The following is an 18,145-nucleotide window of genomic DNA, read 5'->3' on the forward strand; positions in this document are numbered from 1 at the left end:
TTCCATTAGATAAAAGTCACTCACAATTATGTTTCATATAAGCTCCTCTCTGGCTTATTGTGACACAGGGTACCGTGGGACGAAGTCTTCAAGATTCTTAAAGCCTTTTTGTCTAGATGAAAGATTTTTACAGTGTTTTGCCCTTAAGATCCTTAAAGGCCCTCTTGCCTACCGAAGAGGGTCCACTGGGCATATCCTTAAGATTCTTAGAAGCTCTACTAGGCATACCCTTAAATCTTTCTGAGTTGCAACACAGATCTTACAGCCACCTCCTTAAGATCTGGACCCAGAGACCATTTCTTACTCTGAGATCGTTTCACCATCCAGAGAAATTGGTAACTGGAGATATTTTCATTTTTGAAACCAGCAAGTCTTGGTTTCTTTATAGTTCCTCTAAATTCTGCTTGAAAGCTGTACACTTTCTTGCTTAATCTCATTTCTTTCTATCAGTACTTTATCACATATAGTCAAAAGAAACTAGTAGTGACTTTTGACATTCTGCCTGGAAATCTCTTTAGGCAGATCTAACAGTTAATTAAACGTAGTTTCTACATTAATACGGGCATCCGTTTCACTAAACTTTCCCCCACTATGTCTTTTCTCTAGCCTCCAAAACCATTTTTCTCAGTGTCCCCTAAGACTTTACTGGTAGTCTATTTAAGGCTCTTTTACCTTTTACCCACTTCTTGCCTTCAAAGTCAATGTCATCTTCTTTAGGGTTATGTCGCATTAGCAACTGAATTTCTAGGTACAAAAATTACTTCAAAGTTTAGTAGCTTAAAATGGCAAATATTTTATTATATTTCACAGTGTTGTCCTTCAGAAATTTGAGAAAGGCTCAGCTGGGTGCTTCTTCTATTCCGCGTAGCATCAACCGGGTCACTCTACATATGATGTTTAGACGACAGAGGGGCTGGTCCGGAGACTCTAAGAGGTACTTACTCAAGCTGGTTAGTGGAATGATTGGGATTGGACACAAATTTTCTAGTTTCTACCAAAGAGATCTTTTTTACATGAGATGGTCAAATCTGTCTGTTGCAGGAAGTTCACTTATGCTTTTATTCAAATCTTTAGGAGGGAAGGAGGGAGGAGTTTCCTTCATTGGCAGGGAATCATCCTTGGCATCCTTGAATCTACATGTGTATTCTATGAGCTGTCCTGGGTTGTCATACTTCTCTGATGCTCCTTGTATGCTGGTAATACACATGGGAACACTGTAACATGTGACATTTTTTCTGCTTATTTTGTCTTCACTCAGGGTCAAGACACTCAATTGTATTAATAACTTATATATAACTCACTAAGCTCAGCTCTGCCAAACCTGCCTTTCTGATGACCAAGCAAACCTCCTGCATCCATGTTTTCCTAACTGCTGTAGCTGGGGCTGCCCAGCAAGGACTTACATTCCTTGCCCCTAGAAATAGAGTTTCTAATCAGGGGGATTCAAGGGATCGGCATTAAGAGAGTCCAGTTTTAAGTCCTATTCTGACTTTGTACTGAGATTTATGGAACTCTCATGCCCTTCCTTGTTTAATTGATCAAATCTATAACCCTGCTCTCAGCATCTGTATTGGGTTTCACTTTGGGTTCATTTTGTCTCTGTCCCTTGTGATGTGATTGGGATCCATCTTGCTCTCATTCCATCAGATAGCATATGATGACAATTTTAAAATAGTGATAAAAGCCCATCAAAACTATTTTGGTGGGAAGTATTAGCGTGAATTCTGGGGAAAAATTCACTTTCTTCTTTGCAAAATAACACAATGAGTAGAGAAAAAGATGTATCAGAAGAATAAAAAAGACACAGGATATTATCTAAAGCAAAATGGACACGAAAAACAAACTACAAAGCAAGTACTGTGCACAATTATTGACCAAAAAGGAGAGCGGCTGAGGTTTGGAAAACAAATATTTTTCAACACAGACACATACAGAGCCAGAAGGCATTTTAATGTTCTGTGTTTTTTATATCATATATGCCAAGAGAATTTATGATCAGAGCATTTTTTCATGATTTTTGAAATTAATAATACAAAAAAAAGGAGCTTGGCATAGTAAATGAGGATTCTGTTTCCTACCATGGGTTCAGCAATAGACACTCCAGAAAGTCCCAACCAGCAGTGAGGAAACTGAGGCTCAGTGGGCTCCACATTTAGATTTCTCCCTCTTTCTAAAGAACTAACATATAACAGCCTATGGGCCCGAATAAGCACATGAGTACAACCTGTTTAAGGGTTTTAATGGTCAAGTTCCACAAACTTTGATGTGTAATAAGCCACTTATAAGAATTAAGCTATTCCTTAAAGCAGAGTAATTTTTTTCTCAAGAACAATGGTTTTCTGAGGCCATAACTAGACCATTCCATTGCAGGGAAAGACTGGATACATGCTAAACCAATGACCTAAGGGGTGCCTCTAGTTTTGTTTTTTCACCCAAACATACAGAACATAGCGTCAACTGTCTTATTTGGGATTTTTAAGCTTGGACTTATGAGTGTCTAAGATAGTTCCCTAAAGTCACAGAATGCTAAGGGTCCCTTCACTTCACTGGGGACAACATGGGATTCAGATAGGTCCAGAGACCTCTCCAAAGTTACAGAGCCAGCCAGTGTTACAGCTGTAGCTAAATCCATTCTCCTCATTCCTAAATTTGCACTCTTAAATTTGGGTCCTCACATACATGCAAACACAGTTTCTGTATTTTCTGTTTTAAATTCTGATGTGTCTCTTGAATGCTGTTTTTTTTAAAATTTTCTTTTTATTCATATGGCCTTAAATTTTCACTACTTATAATTTGTTCATCTGCTCATTCAATCAGTAAACAATCGAGTGGCTATTGATACTATGTGCCGGGCTTGTTCTACACTCTGGGTAATACAGCATACATGGGCTTTATATTTCCACTGGGGGAAGAGAGACAATAAAGAAAAAATAAATAATTTAATGTAGAGTAGATTAGGTGATGGTGACATTAGAACAGAGATATGAAGGAAGCCAGGAACCAGGCAAGCAGGCTTCCTGAGCATGTGGCCATGTAATCGCACAGGGCCCCACACTTGGTTTAGTGCTCAGTTGTCACCGTCTTGAGATCTTTAAAAATTTTTAATAAAAATCATTTTCATTTTATGGTGGGCATGAAAAATTATGTAGCTTGTCCTGGACCAGGAATGTAATATCTGGGGGAAGAGAATTCCAGGCAGAAGACAGCAGTAAGGACACAAGGCCTGAAATGAACAAGGAAGAAGGAGGCCAGTCAGCTGGAGTGGGGCAGGCAAGAGAGGAGAGTGACAGGAGGTGACACGGGGAGCAGGGAGGTATGAGGACCAGCCCCTGTGAGGACTGTGGCTTTCACTCCACATGAGAGGGCAAGCCATTGACTAGAGGGGTGACATGATTTGATCTTCATGTTGAAACACTGACTCTAGGTTTGTGCTAACTGGTTATCACAAGAGTTCAGTGTATGATTTACCTATTTCCCTAAATAGGTCATTATCAATTTTGCCAAAATTAGCTACACTACTTATAAAGAAGACTTTTTAACATTAAAAAAAATCTTTACTTAAAAATGTTAAGCAAATATTTTAAAAATGTGTGAAAATGGAGAATTATCAATTCTCAATGCTTATATAGACTAAATCTTTTTTTACAAAAATTATTCCTTTCCTAGATAGTTTCAATATTTAGAACCTTACAGATATACTTCTTAACCACAAATATTCCTGTTCACAGAAATATCCTTTTTTAAAATTGAGTTTTACTAGAAAAGAAAGATACATATACATACATATATATATATATATATATATCTCCTAGAGAATGTTTAATCTTCTGCAATACTTCAACTTTTTCTCTTGAGAGAGAGGAAAAACTCATGCTTATTGTTGAATAACACCACTATTTCATGAAAGAAGCTGTTTCTGCCAAATGTCCAAAGGAAGAATCCTCACTCAATTATGTTGCTGGCTAGAAGATTATCGTTTTGAAAAATTAAACATTATAAGTTTCTGAAATGGAATCCTGAGACTATTCACTGTTAGATATATGGAATTTTTTTTTTTTTTTTTGAGACAGAGTCTCTCTTTGTTGCCCGGTCTAGAGTGAGTGCCGTGGAGTTGGCCTAGCTCACAGCAACCTCAAACTCCTGGGCTTAAGTGATCCTACCGCCTCAGCCTCCCAAGTAGCTGGGACTACAGGCATGCGCCACCATGCCCGGCTAATTTTTTCTATATATATTTTAGTTGGCCAGATAATTTCTTTCTATTTTTAGTAGAGACGGGGTCTCGCTCTTGCTCAGGCTGGTCTCGAACTCCTGACCTTGAGCGATCCACCTGCCTCGGCCTCCCAGAGTGCTAGGATTACAGGCGTGAGCCACCGCGCCCGGCCAATATATGGAATTTTTAAAAAGAAATTTGATATAAGAGAATGAAAAGAAAATTTGAAGTTGCCGAAGGATATTCTAAACTGTAAGAGGGAGGCAGTGAATATACAAAGTATATACGAGTTTTATTTTTGTGCTTATAGAAGTACCTTGGTAATGTGGACTTCAAGTGTGTCTGTCAAAGTTGACGGGAGGTTCTTAGAAGAGGAAAAATTTACTCTTAGTGATGTTCTGTGCAAGTATAATTTTTCCAGCACTTTGCAAGTTCTTTTGTATCTTTTGCCTCATGTTATCCCCCCATTCCTGAGATAGGCAAAGCAGGTTTTATTTCTAAAGTGTAGATGAAGAAATGGAAGATGAATGAATTTAAATCATTAGCTCAAAGTCAATGGTAAAACAAGATTTGGGACATCCTGACTTTCTGTCTAATGTTCTTTCCATGTCCTCATATTTGCTCCCTTCATGTTGAAGAGGTGGAGTGGTCACTGGATGTGCTTAGTGAAACAGACCAAGCCATTCCAGCCAAGCAGGGGCCACATGTGGTGGCACTAGAAGTAAAAAGAGATAAGAAAAATAACTGTTAAAAAGGAAAATAAATTGGACTTCTTCGCAATTAACAACTTCTCCTTTGCAAAAAGTACCATTAAGAAAATGAAAAGACAGGCCCAATGGACTGAGAGAAAACATTGGCAAAATATAAAGGATTTGCAACTAGGAAATATAAATTGCTCTTCAAACTCAGTGATAAGGAAACAACCAACCTAATTAAACATGGAAAAATATTTGAACAGTCATTTTATCAAAAAATATGGATGGCAAATAAGCCCATGAAAAATTGTTCAGTTTCATTAGTCATCAAAAAATACAAATTAAAATGACAATGAGATATATACCAAATAGGTAGGCTAAAATAAAAATATCAGACAATTCCAAATGCTGATGAGCATGTGGAGCAACTGGAACTCTCATGTATTGCAACATGGTGGGATTGCAACATGCACAGCCATCTTGGAAAGCAGTTTGACAGTTTCACATGTTTGCCTGAAAGAAATGAAAACTTATCACACAAAAAACTACACAAGAATGTTTATAGCAGCTTTATTCACAATTGGTCTAAATTGAAAATGGCTCAAATTTACTTTCAGTAATAAATGCATAAACTGTGGTATATCCGTGCAAAAGAATGCTACTTAGCAATATAAAGGAATGAAGTACTGATACATGCAACACCTGGATGAAATGCAAATGCATTCTGCTAAATGAAAGAAGCTTGACTCAAAAGGCTATATAGTGCATGATTTTATTTCTGTGATACTCTGGAAAAGGAACAAACAGATCAGTAGTTCCCAGGGGCTGAAGACAGGGGAAGAGGTTGACTGCAAAGGGGTGTGGGGACATTTTTGAAGGTGATGGGACCATTCTACATCTTGATTCTGGTAGCTGTTACATTGTTTGTAACTTTATTTGTCAAACTCATGGAACTGCACATCAAAAATGATTGATGTTATTATATGGAAATTCTGCCTCATTTTTTTTTTTTTTTTTTTTTGAGACAGAGTCTCACTCTGTTGCCCAGGCTAGAGTGAGTGCCGTGGCGTCAGCCTAGCTCACAGCAACCTCAAACTCCTGAGCTCAAGCGATCCTACTGTCTCAGCCTCCCGAGTAGCTGGGACTACAGGCATGCACCACCATGCCCGGCTAATTTTTTCTATATATATATATTTTTTAGCTGTCCATATAATTTCTTTCTATTTTTAGTAGAGATGGGGTCTCGCTCTTGCTCAGGCTGGTCTCGAACTCCTGAGCTCAAACGATCCGCCCACCTCGGCCTCCCAGAGTGCTAGGATTACAGGCGTGAGCCACCGCGCCCGGCCTCTGCCTCATTTTTTAAAAAAGCATGTGAATACATGAAATCTAGTTGAAGCTAAAAGACATGATATCTAATTCGTATCAAAAGAAAAAAAATATGCCAGACAATAAGAAAAACATAAATTGTCCAGAGTGTTTCGTATTTAACAGTAAACTTAAATTGGCAGTTGAAATCTCCCAGTACTTTTTCTGAAAGTAAAAATTAGAAGACAGCTCATTGGGATCGAGTCCATATGCAACTTTGAAAGCTATACATTAAAGATAAGCATAATAAAATAGAGTCATGAGTGGTCTAAATCTAAATGGCTGTTTAGTATCATTTTCAAAATGAAATAATTAACTGAAAAAGCCTTTACTTACTAATTTATTTAGCCATATAGAAATAACTTGAATAATCAAGCCTTCAGGATGTAAACTCAAATATCTTTACTCAGCAAAGGGCAAAAAAATTAACTTAAAACCATTCTTCAATTGGTCCAAAAGTGCTGATGTTCTGTATGCCCTTGGGAACCACATCAACTTTAGTCCTTAGTATTGTATATGAATATGGCTTATTTGCTTTACGTATTTGATACTCCAGTATTTGATAAGATGCCCAGCTGGCAGGGTTGCCTGAGGAACTCCATCGGTCTTTGTTCATACCTCAACTGTAGCAGCTTTCAGGAATCAGTTGTCCTAATGGAACAGCCTGACAGTTTTGCAGAATCTACTTCTCTGCCTTGGTCTTTGATGCAGTCTCTGCTCTCTGGTTGAAAATACAAAAACTCAAGTTTAGTAAATACGGTATGCTTTCCACAAGGTAACAAAGCAATGTTTTGTGTTCAGGCAATCAGATTTTAAAAATAAAAATGAGAGAATCAAGAAAGTACAAAGGAAAATAACATTGAACTACCTTTCTCACATCTATTAAAATAACAACCACAAGCAAACAACACCCGCTTTCAGTCCTGCGGATGATACTATATAATAAAAGTAGTACACCCATTTTTGCTAAAATTGCCTTATAAATTTCCAAAATTATTTGGGATAACCAAATGGAAGGAAGTACATTGTGAGATCTTAAAAATGTACATTTTGATTAAATAATTCTCCATTTAGGAATTTACGCAAAGGAAATAATTTGCTGGGAAAAAATGATGCCTGACCCATATATCATCCCTGAATGAGCCAAAATAGCATTAAAATAGAAAGCTAATTAAATGTACACCATTAGGGGACTTGGTTAAAAAAGAACAGAGGTTTAGTGAAATATAGACTGCCGGGACCTCTTGGGTAGCACGAGAATCAGTTCTAGCTTACCTGTGGTCAGCACCTATGTTTTAAATCTCCTAGTTCCTCCCTGTACCTGCCAAGCGCCATTTAACAAACTATATATTTTGTTTGATTATTTTCTTTATTATCTGCCTCCTTTAACTAGAACGTAAGCCATATGTGAGTGCATGTTTTTTTCCCCTGTCTTTTTCACTGTTGTATCTTCCATGCCTAGAGCAGTTCTTGGCATGTAGTGGACACAAAATAAATATTCATTGAAAAAAATAAGAACAAAAAGATACTCAGTAAAAACTTTTAGTGGCCCAATTTTGATTCTGTATCTGTTTTTGCTTTTTATTCAGCCATTCATTTTACTAAGCCCTGCTCTGAGCCCAACAGCATAATAAGTGCTGGTTCACAGATGTGAACTTGACAGTCCTGACCCTGCTAAAACGGAGCTCACAGTGCACTGGGCAAGACAGTCGTTGGAACGGTAATTATGAGGGAGACGAAAGGGGAGTCGAACATGCTACAGAGATGGGTACCACCTCCTTGGGAATTAGAGAAAAAACTCCCTAGAAGAAGTGCCAGCTACCAAAGCCTTGAGTGATGAAGAGGTGCTCACTAGGAAGGACTATCCCAGGCCTGTTGGACCAGAGCTACAGAGCTTGGTACTGCCGAGGACGGAATGAAGGCCAAAGTCGCTGTGGTTGGGGGTGTGACAGTCATGAGGAAGCAGGGAGCACAGTGCAGGGTGAGGATAGGGAGGCAGACAGACTGGAGTGTGGAGGCTTCGGAAACCCCCTTGCAGGATTTTGTTCTCTATTTCAAGGGTGATGGGAAGCAATTGACAAACAGGGAAATGAGATGATCCTATCTGAAGTTCACAGAAATGGCGGTCGCTGCAGGCTGCAGTATTGAGCGTGGGCAGGACATGTGTGAGCCTGGAGGCAGCTGACCCCAGAAGGTCCCGCAAGCACGGGCTGGAGCCCAGAGTTCTGGGTCCAATTCCCGCTCCGCTCCCTGATCTCCCACCGATGGAGGAGTCCTTTGCCCTGTCTGCCTCACAGAGTGGCCATAAGAAGTAAGGAAAGTGGGAAGTGCACAGCAGGCTGTGAGGTGCTGTCAGTGTGACGTGAATTTTGTGTTCTTCATCTGACCTGGAAAAGGAGACCATCAACACGAAGGGCTGGCCTGTGGTTTCCCAGTCTTATTCTCGCCAATATTCCACCTGAAAAGAATATGAAGATATTTGTTTGAGTCATACTTTCAATTCCCTTGGTCAGTTATCCCAGGCTTGGGGATGGGGACATTGTGTGCTCTGCATTTTCATTGCTTTCACCATAGAGATTAATTTGGTGGCAGAAACAAAGGCTTGCTATGGAGCTATGGAGAAGTTAATCCTTGCGTAGTTCTCCCTGCTGTCCCAGAAATAGGCTTGAGCCCCATGAGCAGGCCCTGAGGGAGGAGGTTTCCCCGTGGAGTGCCCCAAACCCACAGGGGTGATGCCAGCTGCTGCCTCCCCCCTTCTCCACTTCTAATCAATTCCTAGCCTCTCCACTTCTCCATTTCTAATCAATTCCTAGCCTGCTGCGGCTCGGGACCCAGCCTTTCAATTATTCAAGAATTGGAAAGTATTTGTTGCTTGATGCAGGATTTGCTTTTATTCAACAGAACAAAACCCTGGTAGGTGAGATTCAACACCCAGGGCAGTGAGGTCTCTAGATGCATGCAGATTGCTGACAGAGGGGCAGTTGCTCTTGGAAGGGGTCTGGTTCAAACAGCATATGGAGTGGATGGCAGAAGGGAAAAAAAGGCAAACAGAGATGAATAGGAAACATCCTGATATCACCCTCTATTTATCCAACTAGAAAACCAGAGCTTGCTGAAATAACAGAAACCTCGGGCTGTGGTTCAGGCAAGAGGCAGCTTTGCAGGAGGCATCCTCAGGTTGGGTGGTGGGAGCTCTCGGTTCTAGCCTGGATTTTGCTGTTAACTTGCCCTGTGTCTTTGGGAAATCATATTTCTCTTTTCACCTGTGAAATGAGGAAAGTGGATTATATGATCTCTGAGATTTCCTTGCATCTCTGTTTTCTAATTTCAGGACAATTCTCAGGCCTCGGTACCAGCCATTACTAAATTCTCTCCTTAGGATGGAACTGGTCTTATTATAATCTCTTCTGTTCATTGTCATCCATTAAATTTTTTACTCTATATTTTGACAAGCAAATATTGAGAACTTGCTGTGTACTGGAGGTACCCACTCAGGAGATCCCAGTCTTTAGATCTCATGTGATGCAGCTAGTTTAGGAAGGGCTAGTTGACTATCAACTCTATTCTTGCTTTCTCATTAGACACTAAAGATTTATTTAGTTCACATGAGAAAAGCCTTTTAATGAAGAGCCTAGGAGCAATAAGGCCCATTCATTTATTCATTTTTTCATTCAACAAACCTTTATTGAGCATAAACTATAAGCCAGGTGCCGTATAAGGGAAAATCAAATATGAATGAGGCAAAGGTCCTACCCTCAAATCCACATATTTTTGTTGATGAGATTGATATATACAAGAAAAACTATAATGCGGAGAGATAAATGCGAGGAAAATTATATGCATAGGGACTTAGGGGAGCACAGAAGAGCGGTATCATTGAACACTGCCTCAAGAGCCAAGGAGCGCCTCTTAGAGGAGCTGGGATCTGAGCTGAGAGCTATTTTTAAATAGCTATGTTACTTTATTCTGATTATGAAAGTTATATATGTGTGCATATGTGTGTATAATTCAGAACATTCAGAAAAGAAGAAAGTAAAGATTACCCATTTGCCTATAATTCAAAGATGATAACTAAAAATACTTTGGCATATATCTTTAAGATATTTTTGATGCTTATTCTTTCTTCTTTTCTTTCATTCTTTTGTTTTGACAAAAAAAAATCACACCATATATACTACTTAGTAGGTTGCATTTTCATTTGATATGATTGACTATTTGATACCAATAAATAAAATTCTACTTCATTACTTTCAGTAGCTGCATATCATATGCAAATATATAGATGCTTTGCTATTCTTTTAGCTAATCCCATGTTGATGGATTTGGGTTATTCCAATTTTTCAATATTATAAACAACATTGTGATATAAATGCTTATCCTTAGGAAAAATTCTTAGCAGTTGGATATCTGGGACAAAGAATATCTTAAATATTGACACACACTGCCAGATTGTACTTTTGTTTTCAAGTGGAATTATCTATTTTTCTGTACGTGTGTGTACTCTCATAAGTGCACATGAGTTTTCTTTAGCTAACCTTGAGTACTTACTATATTCCAGATATTAGACTAAGTGCCTTACACACATTGTCTGATTTAATAATTATAACACTTCAGCCCATGCAAACCACCACCTCATACACTGTTATATAGCAGATAGTCCAAGAAAAATAATGCAGAAACACATTTCATTTGCCAATCCAAAAAACTTAATGATATTTGAAGGCAGAAGGGTAAGCATATGAAGTATGAATGGAACAATAAAATCTTGCTTTTAGCCTCGCTGGGATGTCTGTCATCCTGTGCCATTGTCTGAGAGTCCGTGGCCTATAAACTTAAATGCAATTGGAGAAGTTGTCCAACATGGGTCTATAATTGTTGCCATGACTATTGTCAAACCTTGCGGTATTCCACTACATTGGTTACTCTATACAGCAGCTGATGTTGCCAAAGTTTTTCCTAGGAATAGGGAGACCACAGGTCTTGATTTGCCCAGGACAGTCAGGATCCATGTATGTCATCTTGATGTGATTATTTACAATGTGCCTTTCCGTGGCCAGAATTGTCTCACCTCAGACAATAGTTTATTTGGAGGGAACTTGCTGCAGGTTGGGCAGGGATCGAGCAGTGAGATTGCCAACCGCTGCCCACTTCCTTGTGCTCCAGGGAAGGACAGCTCTGTTCCTAACTTCCCGAAAACTTACCTCCTCTGTCATGCACCGGGGATCTGGCCACCTCACTTATTCGAATAATAGTTGAGAATCAGAGAAAAGCAAAGATACCTCTGTAGAAAGAATGAGTTTCCTGTAATGGAATTCTTGCCCTTGTCCAAGGGAGAAATTCTTTTTTAAAACTCGTTTACTTTTATTTTCCTCGCAGAGCCCCCCAAAACTTGGCCATTTTGTTTCTCACTCCCAGATGATTAAAAGGACAGGTTAGAAGAAAGGAAGAGTGCTTAATGTGAAATACCTTGGCATGAACAGGAAGAGACTGCAACCAGCCTGGATGAGAGGGGGAAGACACAAAGCCTAAAGTGAATGCAAGAACTGCCATTGGAGGTGCAAACAGTCCCACCTACCATGATGTACCTTGAGAGAATTGATGCACTGCTGCAGAGGGCAGTAATGGGAGTTCAAGACGATGAACCTGAGCTATCGAGAAAGTGTTTCATTGTGTTTGGTGAACTGTATTTCAGAAGGTGGGGTAGAGTGAAACACTTTAGATGCGATCTCCATTCAAAATATTGCATTTTGCTCAAATTAGACATAGAAGAGAGAAGCATTCAGCAAGCTGAACACCTTGATTATATGGAATAACTTAACCTTCTTCATGGCAGCTAAGAATTTAATATATAAGAAAAGGCATTTACGTCATCTTTCCTGCCCTCCATGACTTCAAATTCTTGTTGGTAGTATAAGTTTTCAACCTTCCTATATGTCTTTGAATCTTAATAAAGAAAGTTAAGAAACTAAAACACCTTATCTCAAAACAGTTGACTTTAGTAATATAATTCTAGGCACTGAGAACACAGAGGGGAAGTTTTAGGGACCAAAGGATTCTGCTGTGTGAAGATAGTCCTATAAACATGATTGCCTCCTCAGGTTCACATGTCTTTTGGAGTCATGAACTCCCACCACCCAGACCCTGTGGACCCTAATCTTGCCCACAGGACACAGTGCAGAGTGAGTCAAACATGCTCATGGCTGAGCAGAAGGCTTCGGAGTCCCCAGAGCAACTGAAGGTACTGCTCAGTACCAGTCAGAGACAAAATTATGGATCATCTCAATGACAAGAGGTCCCAAGCTCTCAGAGGTAAGGGGCAGAATATCCAGCAGCTCTGCCCAGTAATTCCATCCATGATGTTGTTTAAAGTGTAATGAAAATGCAATGCAAAAGAAATTAGAAAACTTTCGGCTTTTAATAGTTATTCCTGGGACACACAGCCCAGAGGCAGAGGGCGGAGGCCTGGGCAAGGCTACCTCCACCGTATTGTTGCTCAGTCCGCTGGTGGCCCCGCAGGAATCTCAGTCTGGACTTGCGATGAGCTCCCTGGCTGGATAAAGATGTTAATGGGAAGGAGGCCCCTCTTTAGAGGGTTAATCCGAAACCTTGACCCAAACCCTCTATCCAATAGAGTAGTTGTGACGGTCACTTAAATCTGCTGAACTGTGATGCATTCCTGCAAGACGTTCCCCAAAGTGATTCAGATCAACGTTTCCCTGAAAAGGGCTCAGCGCACCTCCCGGAATGTTGCTAACCTAATACTTGCCCTCCTTCTGGGAAGTATAGGAAGAACAGCTATTCGGATCCAAACAGGTCTCTGTTGACTCCAGTTGGCATCTCTGTGTTTTTAGAAATACTCCCTTCCTCCCTGCTGCAGAAAAAGGGCAGAGGTCATAAACAGCTGAGTCAGCTATGCAGGGCCCAAATAACGCCTGTCCTCCCCAGCGCTGGCCGCAGGCGGAGCGAGTGGCTGCTTACTGTGTGTGATTCCTTTATCCACATCAGTGTCCATTTTCCATAGCTGATGTTTGTAATTCTGTTGTTAGAGGCTTGTTCTCCTGTGGCCTGTGTGGTCACCTTATGTGTGTCTCATCAATCATTGCACTTATTATGTAATGAGAGATGTGCAGAGGGAGGGGACAGGGGGTTAACAGGGACCCTGGCATCTGAGAACTGGGCAGACGCTCTGCAGCACCAGAGGAACGCTGAAGACACAAAGACACATTTTCCTACCTCATAGCTCGAGCCCTGGTGCCTGTCCTGTACAGATGCTGTGCCTCCACCCCACTCGTCATGTCACGGGGGACAGTGGGAACAGAAAACTGGGCAAGGCTACCTCCCTGCACACTCACCAGCCCGGCCCTGTCGTCCTCACGGCCTCCTGGGAACGTGGTTGCTGAGTTGGTTTAGCTCATGTCACCCGAGCACAAATTATTACTTTAACATCTAAAGAAAATCATATCTGCTACTCTACTCTTTGAGAGCTGATTTCAAAAGATTAAATTTTTTTTTATTTCAGCATATTACGGGGGTACAAATGTATAGATTACATATATTGCCTTTGCCCCACCCGAGTCAGCTTCAAGCGTGTCATCCCCCAGATGGTGCGCACTGCACTCATGAGGTGTGTATAGATTTTAAGTTTCACTTAGCCCAGGGTTTCCGGAGTCAGTTGCTTTGAATAGTAACAAAGAAGCTCAGGAAATTAAGGGGAGAGAGCCTGACCACAGAGTGGAGTCTCCAGAGATAGATTTGGACGTTTCCTACAGGGGCATTAACCACCATCCCTAGCCCTGAGAAAGCCCTCGGTGCCTACCTGGGGTGTAGGGGATTGGAGAGTCCCTGGGATGGACCAAAGTTGTTTAGATCCCTTGCCGAGCTCCAAGGGGGAAGCAGGGCTTATTATCTCCTAGGGAGAACCTAGGCTGAGACTCTAAGACCCAGGGGACAGGCACCGTGGCTCAATGCACACGCACATACATGCACACATGTGGGAAGGTAGAAGGGGGGGGCTGTCTGAAGGAAAGTATTTCACTGGGGGAGGAAGACAGCATGATGCTCTCAGCTGGAGAATTTAAAAGAAAGAGTGGGAGATAGGAGTCGGTGCAAAACAAAACCTCCAGCTTCATTTTGCTCCCTGAGGCTGGGTGCTGACACTCAGGGAGGCTCTGTCGTCCCTGCCTGTCCTTCCCCAGGTGTGAGCAGGGCCAGCCCGCCCCTCTGCATAACTCATTTCCACATCCTCTACACTTTCCAATAAGCTCTTACTCTATTAGATTGCTTCCTGGAAGAGCCAAATATTAAAAATCACCGGTCAGTCAGTTCTTTATTCTGTTAGTCACCAAACTGATTTTTTAAGCTCAGAACCAATAAAGCTGTGACGGCGAAGAACGGATATAGATTTCTTGTTCCTATACACTCATATATAATAATAATAAAACTTTATTAAACAAGAGACGTGTTGTTTCAGGGAATTTTTCTTTCCCTTCTCCAGTGCCCTGAGGCTAAAATATACAATCTTATTAACTTCCTGGAAGAAATACTCCATTCCCTCGGTGCAAATGCTGAGCATTCATCTTCCTGGACCTGGAAAATGCGACAGACCCGTGACGAGAAGGTGCGTGGGCCACAGTTCTATCCAGGGAAATGTAGGGGAGTGAGTGTGATGCCGGGACTCCCCAGGAATCTGTGGAGAGTCCAGGAAGCCTTTGGGACTGGCCACTCCTGGGTGTTCCAGGCCAGAGAGGAAAGGGCAAGGCATTGGACAGCAGGTCTGCGTGACGTGTCACCCCAGATCTGAGGGAGAATGGAGACACCATTTAGCCCACCCTGCCAGTGAGTAGATCAGGGGCTGGGGTCAGACGGGGGCTGTCGCTGATGCAGAGCCACGCAGAATGGATGGTGGAGCAGGGAACAGAGCCCCGGCCCCCTGTTCTGTGCTCCCTCCTCCCCGGCCTCCCACCCCACAGTCCCGGATTGAACTGAGGGAGCGCAGCTGTGCTTACTGCATCCCTGGGAGGAGGCTTCCCACTGCTCAGGGGCTCAGGGGCTGTGGCTGCTCCTTCCTTTGCTGTCTCTGCTCACAGCGAAAACAGGAGCCGAGCTACTCGCCTACTCCCGAGGCCGGTGAATCAGTCAAAATCAGCCGAAATCTGAAGAGTGACTCAATGGTCTCCACCAGCAGGTGGGTAAGACCAGAACACAGAAGTCTAGATCGTATAGTTCCATGTGACCAAGGGAAACGTTTGGTCCGGAAGGGCCGGCACTCTCAGAGGAGGTCCTGGCGCAGGTGGGCCCTGTTTTCTCGGGTCAGAGCCTTGAGAAGCAGAAGGCAGGAGGCAGCCGCCACGCGTGTCCAGGCCAGGACGCTCACCAGTTCCTCACGGAAGACTGTTCTGGCACAGCCAGAGGGTGAGGATTAGACCCGGGAAGAAGAGGAAGGATGCAGGTCCAGCTGAGGGGATGATCCCTGGGGGCCAGCGGGCAGATCTCAGGTACCAACTGGGCCCCGAGGCAAAGGAGAGCCCCTATGTGGCTGTGCCCAGCTCCACACACCTGCACACAGCAGTGTGAGGATTTGGGGTGGTCCCCAGGAGAAACGGGCTGTTATGAACTGAATTGTGTCCCTGAAGTTCGTATGTTGAAGCCCTAATGTGTCTGTATTTGGACATGGGGCCTTTAAGGAGGTAATTAAGGTTAACTGAAGTCATAAGGGTGGCGCCCTGGTTCCATAGTCCTGGCGTGCTTACAGGAGGAGATCCCGGAGTTCTCTCTCTGCACCTGCACGTGGAGAAGAGGCCAAGAGAGAGCTCGTCAAGGAGCTGTACGCACGTGATACGAGAAGCTTCACCAGAAACCAACCTGTGGGTACCTTGGACTTGGACTTCCGGCCTCAAGAACTGTGAGAAAATAAATTTCTGTTATTTAAGCCACGCGACCTGTGGTATTTTGTTATGGCAGCCCAAGCCAACTAATATACAGGGGCCGACAGTGAGGACCAGAGTCTCAGACGTGGCAAGTGAAGCTGGAGACAGAGCCGGGCGCAGGTTCTTGTTGCTGCCCTGATACAGGCAAGTGGTCTCTACTTGGTGAGTCCCAGCAGAATGGAACAGCTGTGGGCTCTTCTGGCCCTGACATTCTGTTTTATCCTTTTCTGAGCTCCTAAAAATAAGACGTGCACTCCCTGTCATTAGCTGGGGTCTTCCCAGGAAAATGGAAAAGGGATCGAATGACCTCTGAAGCTCAGATTGTCGTAAGTCTCTAACTCACAGGAACAGAGGAGCTGTATCATTCAAAATGTTTGATTGGGACTTTTTTAAAACTGCAAGATTAGCAATCTTTTAACTCCATAGAAAAAGAGTAAGACTGGGTTATTATAAACAAGTATTTATTTGTATTTCAGAGTATATGTTCCAGGTACCATTCAGGGAATCAAAATTAGGTGACTGTCAAATACACCTGATGTTCAGCAGAGGTTGTCTAGGTATTCGTGCTGTGTAGGAGGTAACTTCTAACACACATGACAGTTGCAAAGCGCTGCAGAGAATCTCTTGCCCTCCTTTCCTCCTGCCACGAGTAGGGTTAATTTGCAGGGATCCTCCCAGTGTCCTCTGACACCGGCTCAGACAGCATCAGCGCTCTAGCTCCTGTTGCTGGGCACAGCTTCCACCCTCAGCCTTCCTGTCTGCTACATTTCTCTGTAGATCCCATTTAAGATCAACCACCAAATGTTTTCCAAGCAATTACTGTGCACTCAACTCTGTGCTTTGCTGAACTCTGAGATAGCGACTGAAATGACCTCTGAGGTTACTTCCAACTTGAGAGATGGGGGCGCTGCATGGATGTACATCTCCAGAGAGCTCAGATATCGCTCCCTCCATGAAGCTCCCTGACTGTGGCAGACAATGTAAGTGTTCACCAAGCCCCATTAATTCCCTTTGTGCACACACACGAGCTAGACTTACATTCCCCTACCCTCCCTTCATGGAAATGTAGTTCATTTATAGGTGGGGCCTTGTGACAACAGAACATGGATGGGAGTGGTGTAAGTCACTTCTAAACCTGGCTCCTACCACCTTCTTTCTGGCTTCTTTGCCAGTGGGAGAAGAAGGGACCAGTGTAAAATGCCAAGGTCCTAGGGCCTGCTGGGACCCACTACATCTAAGGAGCCTGATTCCTTAATGACTGTGGGGTGCAGAGGCCCCCGCTGCCCACATTGGGCTGTGACAAGGACAGGAGGAAGCCTGCATTGTGCCACTGAGAGTTGGGGGTTGCTTGTTAGGGTAATTAGCTTGTCCGGACTAATACACTGGCTGACTCTCAAGTTGGAAATAATGGTCATTTGATCTCTAATCAAACATGCGCTCAGCTGGGGGGCTCAGGATGCATGCAGTGCAGTTTTCAAATCCTGTAGAGCTACGAATGGAAACCGTGGCCTCTCTGACTCCAGAGATATGCTCTTCTCTAACGCCTATGGTGGGCACCACAGGGTGCTGTGGGAGAGTATGAGAGAAAACCTAACTCACATATCTGAGCTGGAGAAAAATTTTCAAACTACACATAGGGGCATTTTTGTGGTGTAGCATGAATTCTCTTTCCTCCCTATTTCACCAGGATACTCCCGTCTCGTGGCCCCAGTATGTCCTCCCCAAAGACACTGAAGCAGCTTTGGAGCTGGATCCAGGATCATCTTCTGGGTTCATCCTCAGGTTCAAGGCAGCAAGTTCAGAGAGAGTAGGCTTGGGGAGGATCTCGGTGGCACTTTGCAAAACCTGCCAAGCTGCCCAGAGTGAGGTCTGATGTGGCAACACACCAGGTGTGCAACCCACAGGCACAGGGTGGCAGAGAGGCCAGCAGGGCGTGGGGCTGGGGAACC

At 42.9% G+C, this 18,145-nt stretch overlaps 1 long non-coding RNA gene across 3 annotated transcripts in view; it reads left to right on the forward strand.

The window, feature by feature from the left end:
* Positions 1 to 16,217, forward strand: part of LOC138399720 (uncharacterized) — a 92,960-nt gene extending 76,743 nt beyond the window's left edge. For 2 of the 3 annotated variants that reach the window (XR_011236183.1, XR_011236181.1), the window contains 2 exons: positions 14,765 to 15,681; positions 16,022 to 16,217. This is a non-coding gene — a long non-coding RNA (uncharacterized lncRNA). Of the gene's footprint in view, positions 1 to 12,372; positions 12,580 to 14,764; positions 15,682 to 16,021 lie in introns of those variants that run through there. The other variant, XR_011236182.1, reaches the window with a different exon arrangement.
* The last annotated feature ends 1,928 nt before the right edge of the window (positions 16,218 to 18,145 follow it).

This window comes from Eulemur rufifrons, chromosome 19 (genome assembly GCF_041146395.1).
Source record: "Eulemur rufifrons isolate Redbay chromosome 19, OSU_ERuf_1, whole genome shotgun sequence".
Classification (NCBI taxonomy): domain Eukaryota; kingdom Metazoa; phylum Chordata; class Mammalia; order Primates; family Lemuridae; genus Eulemur; species Eulemur rufifrons.